Raw genomic sequence first — 6,967 nt, 5'->3', positions numbered from 1 at the left:
TTCCCTACACGGCACAGGACACGGTCCGTGCATAGATGCCACGGGAGGCGCAGGCGCTGGGGAGAATCCTTGCCGGGCCCTCGCCGTCCACGCGCCGCCTCCCTACAACCGGTATCTGATGGTCAGCCTCCTGCCTGGCAGAGGGGAATGAGCCCCTCGTCCAGCAGGTACGAGGCTGGTCTCCCCACCCGATGGTGACGAACTAAAGACCCAGCGCCGCCTGGTCTCCTCTTACGATGATGCCTTGCGACCTCGTCTTTGTCCAGGAAAACGTGGCCCGCTCTCCGCCGACAGGTCTTTTCCACAGACCCATCTCGCCTTCGCGCCCCCGGTCTCTTTCGGTTCTGTCTTTTGGCTGGATTGACACAAACAAGGGAGTCGCCCCCAGCGGAGCCCCGGCCCCTGACGCGGAGGCGGCCGGGGGCGGAGTCAAACGAGGTGATCACGCCTCCTGGGGGACAGGGCGGGGCATGCAAATTCGAAAGGAAAGCCCGGAAACGCGGGAATAGCGAGGGTATAAGATTTCTCTTTTAAAACGTGGAGAATAAAAAATGAGCCCGAGTGTGTAATGGCGTGAACAGCGATGTGGATGAGACAAAGAGAATGAGGCAAGGAGCGAGGCTGGGGCTCTCACCGCGACTGCAATGTGGATGACGGTGGGACGGTGACGGCGGGGACGGAGGCGACAGCATCGCTTCTCGGCCTTTTGGCTAAGATCAAGTGTAGTATCTGTTCTTATCAGTTTAATATCTGATACGTCCTCTATCCGAGGACAATATATTAAATGGATTTTTGGAGCAGGGAGATGGAATAGGAGCTTGCTCCGTCCACTCCACGCATCGACCTGGTATTGCAGTACTTCCAGGAACGGTGCACCCCCCTCGGGGGACATAACGCGTTTGCAAGATCAGAATAAACGTAGTGTCTTGAGGAACTGGTGACTCTGGTTCTTCCCGTCGCTTCGCTGATGATAGAGGTCTGTGACTGGTAGGAAGCATACTGCCATACGGACAGGGCCTTTGGGCTTTTCAACTTCAGCGCTTATTACAGTGGGTTTGGAAAGTTACGAACTGGCCTAAGGAAATGGTGTGCCAGTGGTGTTGCCCTGGCTGGGCTCAAGCCCAAAGTCTTTTTTTTTTCTTCTTCTTTTTGAGATGGATTTCTGCTCTTCTCGCCCAGGCTGGAGTGCAAAGATGCGATCTAGGCTCGCTGCAACCTCTGCTTCCCAGCTTCAAGCGATTATCCTGCCTCAGCCCCCCTCGTAGCTGGGATTACAGTCACGCCCGGCTGGCTAACTTGTGTATTCTTTGTAGAGGTATCGGGTTTCACCATGTCGGCCAGGCTGGTCTCGAACTCCCGACCTCAGGAGATCCACCCGCCTGGGCCTCCTAAAGTGCTGGGATTACAGGCGTCAGCCTGGACCCCCTCCCAAACTTCAGCCCCTGGAGTAGTTGGCACTTTAAGGCAGGCACCAACGTACCAGCTACAAACTTTCTTTTTGGCCCAGGAAAAACCGAGGCACCGCCAGTTTATTTATCGAGGAACACACAGGAGCAGAACTCGAGTTCAAACATTGTGCGCACATGTGCAATGACGGCCTTGACACCTATCTTCCCCCAGAGCACCTGGCAGACACCCTTGCCCTTTGGTGTCCTCCCACCCCAAGCCCGATCTTCCCCCTTCACCCCTGGCCCATAACTGCGTCCTCTCTGATTGACTCTGTTGTGCTCATCACGGCCTATCCGTCATTTCTTCCCTCCACAGAGGTTTACCGAGTGCCTTCAACTCGCCAGGCACCAGACTAGTGTGGGGAAAAGGGGATAAGTGTTGATGAGGGTCCCAGCCCTCAGTGATGGGATTTCAGAGCCGGAGATAAAGGATTGCCCAGGAGGGTAGTAAGTGGAGTAGTTGATAGAAATAACGGAGTGCGGCTGGGCGTGGTGGCTCACGCCGGTAATCCAAGCACTTTGGAGGCCAAGGTGGGCGGATCACCTGAGGTCGGGAGTTCAAGACCAGCCTGACCAAGATGGTGAATCTTTCTCCCGTCTTTAAGAAAGAAAGAAAGGAAGAAAAAGAAAGGAGTGCCATAAAATACACAGGAGGGCTGCTAGTCACATACGGGGCATGAAGTAGCACTTCATGCTACCGATGCGTCTTCAGGCTCTATTCTAGGTATGTATGTCCTTTTAAGGATCAGCCACCAGCAGCTGCCTTGCAACCATGATGACAAATCTCTCCCGACTCTTTTGGGTCTCATCCTTGTGTCTATAAATTGCATCCCAACATGATAAGTGGAATTGTTCCCTTTGCTGACCCAATCTGTCACCCCTTCCAAACTCCAGGAATCTTGTCTGTCCTCAGCAAAACTCCCCCCTGCTTCTTTCTCTAAAGGCTGTCTTCAGGCCAGACGCAGTGGCTCATGCGTGTAATCCCAGCACTTTGGGAGTCCCAGCTGGGAGGATGGCTTGAGCCCAGGAGGCCACAGTGAGGCGAGATCACACCATTCCACTCCAGCCTAGGTGACAGAGCTGGAGCCCTGTCTGAACACAAAGCACAAAAGAAACAGACTAGGCAATGTAGTGGAACCCTGTTCATGGTGACAAATATCTGTACACCAGCTACTTCAGAGGCTGAGGCAGGAGGATCAGTGGAGCCTGGGAGGTGGATGCTGCAGCAAGCCCTGCACTGCACCTCCAGCCTTGGTGACAGAACCAGACCCCATCTCGAATAAATAAAAATAAAAGAACCAAAGGGTGGAAGCACAAGTGGGTCCCATTGAACTTCAAGCCTTCAAGCTACAGCCATAACTGGGCAGGTTGGACCAGCAGGCAGGAGCAGTTGCCATCTTGGCAGGGATTAATGACCCCGATCCATCCTCAGGAGGGGGTGGTGCTCGTATGCAGGGAGGGCAGGTGGAACATGCGTGGACTCTGGTGATCTGTTTGGGTGACACGTGTTACTCCCAGGTCTACCTGTGAAATGAATGGACAAGTGCAGGAACCCTGACCTGAGAAGGGTGTGGCCTCGAGGGGTACAGGCCCCTCAGGAATGAGAGTTTAGTTCACGGTACCAGGGAAACCACCAGGATCAGCAGAGGTGATAGCTGAGGGCCATGGGGGATTTGGAGGGGAGAGGACAGGAGACACAGGATGAGTACCAGGGCAGCCGTGTGACCAACTGCAAAAGAGGGACTGTCGTTATACCCACTCACTTTCTGTAGCTCTGTGCAGTACAACAGGGCAGGAGACAGAAGTAAATGGCAAGTAAAAGGGAGCCAGAAAATAACTGGAACAAACCCACACTTTCCTGATTGACATTGACAGTAATATACAGGCACAGGCAGGCACAGGCATCTTCTCTTCACCCGGTTTTGAAATCAGTCTCTCTGTTAGAGTACAAGGCCGTCTGAAGGTACACAGTGACCATCAACATTTACCAAGCTTTGGGCAAAGGTTACGTGTCACCGTTGTTGCTTTAATCCGATACTGTTCTCTATTACATAATGTGCACAACCAATTTCCGGATTTTTATTAAAAGAGCATCTTCTGTGCTACATGCAAATATATGATTCGAGAAATTCTGACCCCTGGCTGTTAAAGTTTAAAAAGGGTTTCTTGGCCGGGCGCGGTGGCCCACGCCTGTAATCCCAGCACTTTGGGAGGCCGAGGCGGGTGGATCACGAGGTCAAGAGATCGAGACCATCCTGGTCAACATGGTGAAACCCCGTCTCTACTAAAAATACAAAAAATTAGCTGGGCATGGTGGCGCATGCCTGTAATCACAGCTACTCAGGAGGCTGAGGCAGGAGAATTGCCTGAACCCAGGAGGCGGAGGTTGCGGTGAGCCGAGATCGCGCCATTGCACTCCAGCCTGGGTAACAAGAGTGAAACTCCGTCTCAAAAAAAAAAAAATTATATATATATGTGGGATACACACACACACACACACACACACACGCACGCACACACACACACACACACAAATATACAATGACACCAGATACCAAGAAATCAGTAACAGGTTTGATTATATGCAATGGCTACCCTCAACCCCTGCAACTTCCTGTCGAGTCAAGCTCCCTCTGACCTGCTTTCTGCATCTGCCTCTCCAGAAACAGGGCAGACACAGGATTGCCATATGTGTTTGCTTCCACTGTCTGCCCCTAATGGCACCAAGGACTCTGTTCCCAATAAGGACCCCACCGCCATGGGTCCCTACTACTTCTCCCTGGCACTGGCTCCACTTCTCTGTAGCTTGGACATGAGCATAACTTGTTGTCCATGAGGCACAGGAGGAGTAGCAGAGGCAGCCCTGCGACCAACTGCAGCAAGAAAGGCTGTCATTTGAGTCACTACCCTTTATGCAGCTCCATGCAGTACAAAAGAGCAGGAGAGAAGATCGGCAAGTCGAAGGAGAGGCAGAAAATTACCAGAACAAATGCACATATGTGACCATGGCCTTGGGTTTTCATTTCCTTATGAGCGCTCCTGTGTCATGTAAAATTTACATTGAGTGACCAGGGGCGGTGGGTCACGCCTATAATCCCAGCACTTTGGGAGGCTGAGGCAGGCAGATCACCTTAAGTCAGGAGTTCGAGACCAGCCTGGCCAACATGGAGACACCCCATCTCTACTAAAAATACAAAAAATTAGCCGGAGTTGGTGGTGCATGCCTGTAATTCCAGCTACTCAGGAGGCTGAGGCAGGAGAATTGCTTGAACCCAGGAGGCAGAGGTTGCAGTGAGCCGAGATCGTGCCATTGCACTCCAGCCTGGGCAACAAGAGTGAAACTCCATCAAAAACAAACAAATAAACAAAACAAACAAACAAAAAAACACCTGACACATTGAGCATCTATGCTTTCCTCCTGCTAACTATCTGATGTCAGTTTGATTCTCAGGCCCAGCAGGGACCCCCAAGAGGACAGAGGTAACGTTTTCCCTCCCTACAAAGTCATTGCCCACTCCCACCCTCACCTTCCGTCAACCACTGATCAGTATGTCTACAGAGTTCCCTTTCCTGGCATTTCACATAAAGGGAATCACACAGTCTGTGGTCTTTTGCACCTGACTGACGTCTTTCTCTGAGCATGTTTCCTGAGGTTCTTCCGTTGTGGCGTGTGTCATTCCTGAATGTCACGTTCTGTTTATCCGTTCACCCACTGATGGATGTTTGAGTAGATTTCAGTTCAGAGCTGCTCTAACCATTTGCCTCTAAGTCGTTATAAAAACATACATATGTTGTCCCTTCTCTCGGCCTGCCTGCTCATTACACACTGGCATTCCAGGGATTCTGAAATATGAACTCCTCTTCTCTTACACAAAATATTAACCTTGCACCATGTCTCCCAGTCTATGGGGACCACCTGTATACCTCACCCCTGATCACAGAAACAGAAGGCCTCGAGTTTTTTCTTTTTTTTCTTTTCTTTTGTTTTTTTTTAAAAGACAGGGTCTCCCTCTGTGGCCCATGGTGGAGTGCAGTGGCTTGACCATGGCTCACTGGAACCTCAACCTCCCGGGCTCAGGCGACCCTTCACCTCAGCCTTCTGAGGTGCTGGGACTACAGGTGCATGCCACCATCCCCGGTCTCAACTCCTTAGCGTCAGCCTTGCTCACATACATTGGCCATCTCCCTTCAGGCCCTTCTGCCTCAACTTGCTGATTCTGTATTGTATAACCTCAGAAAGTGTTCTAAAATCCACTCCGCCACCAGCGTAGACATCTGGAGTTATAACTATATCACTTGTTATCCGAATCCATGTGGTCCCCAAGTTTCAGATATTGGTAGTGAGAGTCGAGATCTCAAAAAATATTTGCTTCTTCTCCCTCCCTCATTTCCCCTCCTTCTGTCATCAAGTCCCAGAGCAGAACGCTTCTCAAACTCTAATCTGCATGTGCATTCTAGGGAACCTTGTTAACATGCAGATTCTGATGCAATAGGTCTGGAGCCAGTGATTCCACACTTCTAACCCACTCCCAGATGATGTCAATGGTGCTGGTCTGGGGACCACACCGTGAGCAGCAAGACTGTAGCAAGATGCTCCATCTCTACCAAATACCTTTTATAAAAAGAGGCATGCTGGGCACAGTGGATCCTGCCTGTAATCCCAACACTTTGGGAGGCCAAGGTGGGCGGATCACCTGAGGTCAAGAGTTCAAGACCACCTTGACCAATATGGTGAAACCCCTGTCTGTCCTAAAAATACTAACATTAGCCAGGTGTGGTGGCAGGCGCCTGTAGTCACAGCTACTCAGGAGGCTGAGACAGGAGAATTGCTTGAACCCAGGAGGTGGAGGTCGCAGTGAGCCAAAATTGCGACAGAGCAAGACTCCATCTTTTCAAAAGAGAAAGAGAGAGAGAGAGAGAGAGAGAGGGAGAAAAATGAAAGAAAGAAGGAAGGAAGGAAAGAAGAAAGAAGAAGCATATGGGACTGGCGCAGTGGCTCACGCCTGCAATCTCAGCAGTTTGGAAGGCTGAGGCGGGCGGATCACTTGAGGTCAGGAGTTCAAGACTAGCCTGGCCAACATGGTGAACCCCGTCTCTACTAAAACCACAAAAATTGGCCGAACGTGGTAGCACATGCCTGTAGTCCCAGCTACTCAGGAGGTTGAGGCAGAACTGCTTGAACCCGAGCGGCGCAGGTTGCAGTGAGCCAAGATCACGCCACTGGACTCTAGCCAAGATGACGGAGCAAAACTTCGTGTCCAAAAAAAAAAAAAAAAAAAAAAAAAAAGTTAGCCGGTCATGGTGATGCGCGCCTGTAGTCTCAGCTCATGGGGAGGCTGAGGCAGAAGGATCGCCTCCTTGACTTTGGAGCGCCCCGGGGCTCATTCCTGGGCGTCCTGCCTGTGGGCGAACACTCTTTATCCTTCGAAGGCGCTCCTCCAGACCCACGGTCTCCAAAGAGTCCCAGCCTGGAGTCCACAATGGCACATCCAGCGGCCTGGCTGACACCTCTGCTTGGC

General features: G+C 51.5%; 1 non-coding gene across 1 annotated transcript; it reads left to right on the top strand.

Annotated features, from left to right (window-relative positions):
• The first annotated feature begins 690 nt into the window (after nucleotides 1-690).
• Nucleotides 691-881, top strand: LOC135271753 (U2 spliceosomal RNA). Its single transcript, XR_010339886.1, has one exon. It is a non-coding gene; the product is annotated as a U2 spliceosomal RNA (small nuclear RNA).
• The last annotated feature ends 6,086 nt before the right edge of the window (nucleotides 882-6,967 follow it).

Source organism: Aotus nancymaae, unplaced genomic scaffold (genome assembly GCF_030222135.1).
Source record: "Aotus nancymaae isolate 86718 unplaced genomic scaffold, 86718_ANA_hifiasm-v0.15.2.pri h1tg000089l, whole genome shotgun sequence".
Lineage (NCBI taxonomy): Eukaryota > Metazoa > Chordata > Mammalia > Primates > Aotidae > Aotus > Aotus nancymaae.
Note: the sequence above shows the minus strand (reverse complement) of the source record. Positions and strands in the feature narration are given on the sequence as shown.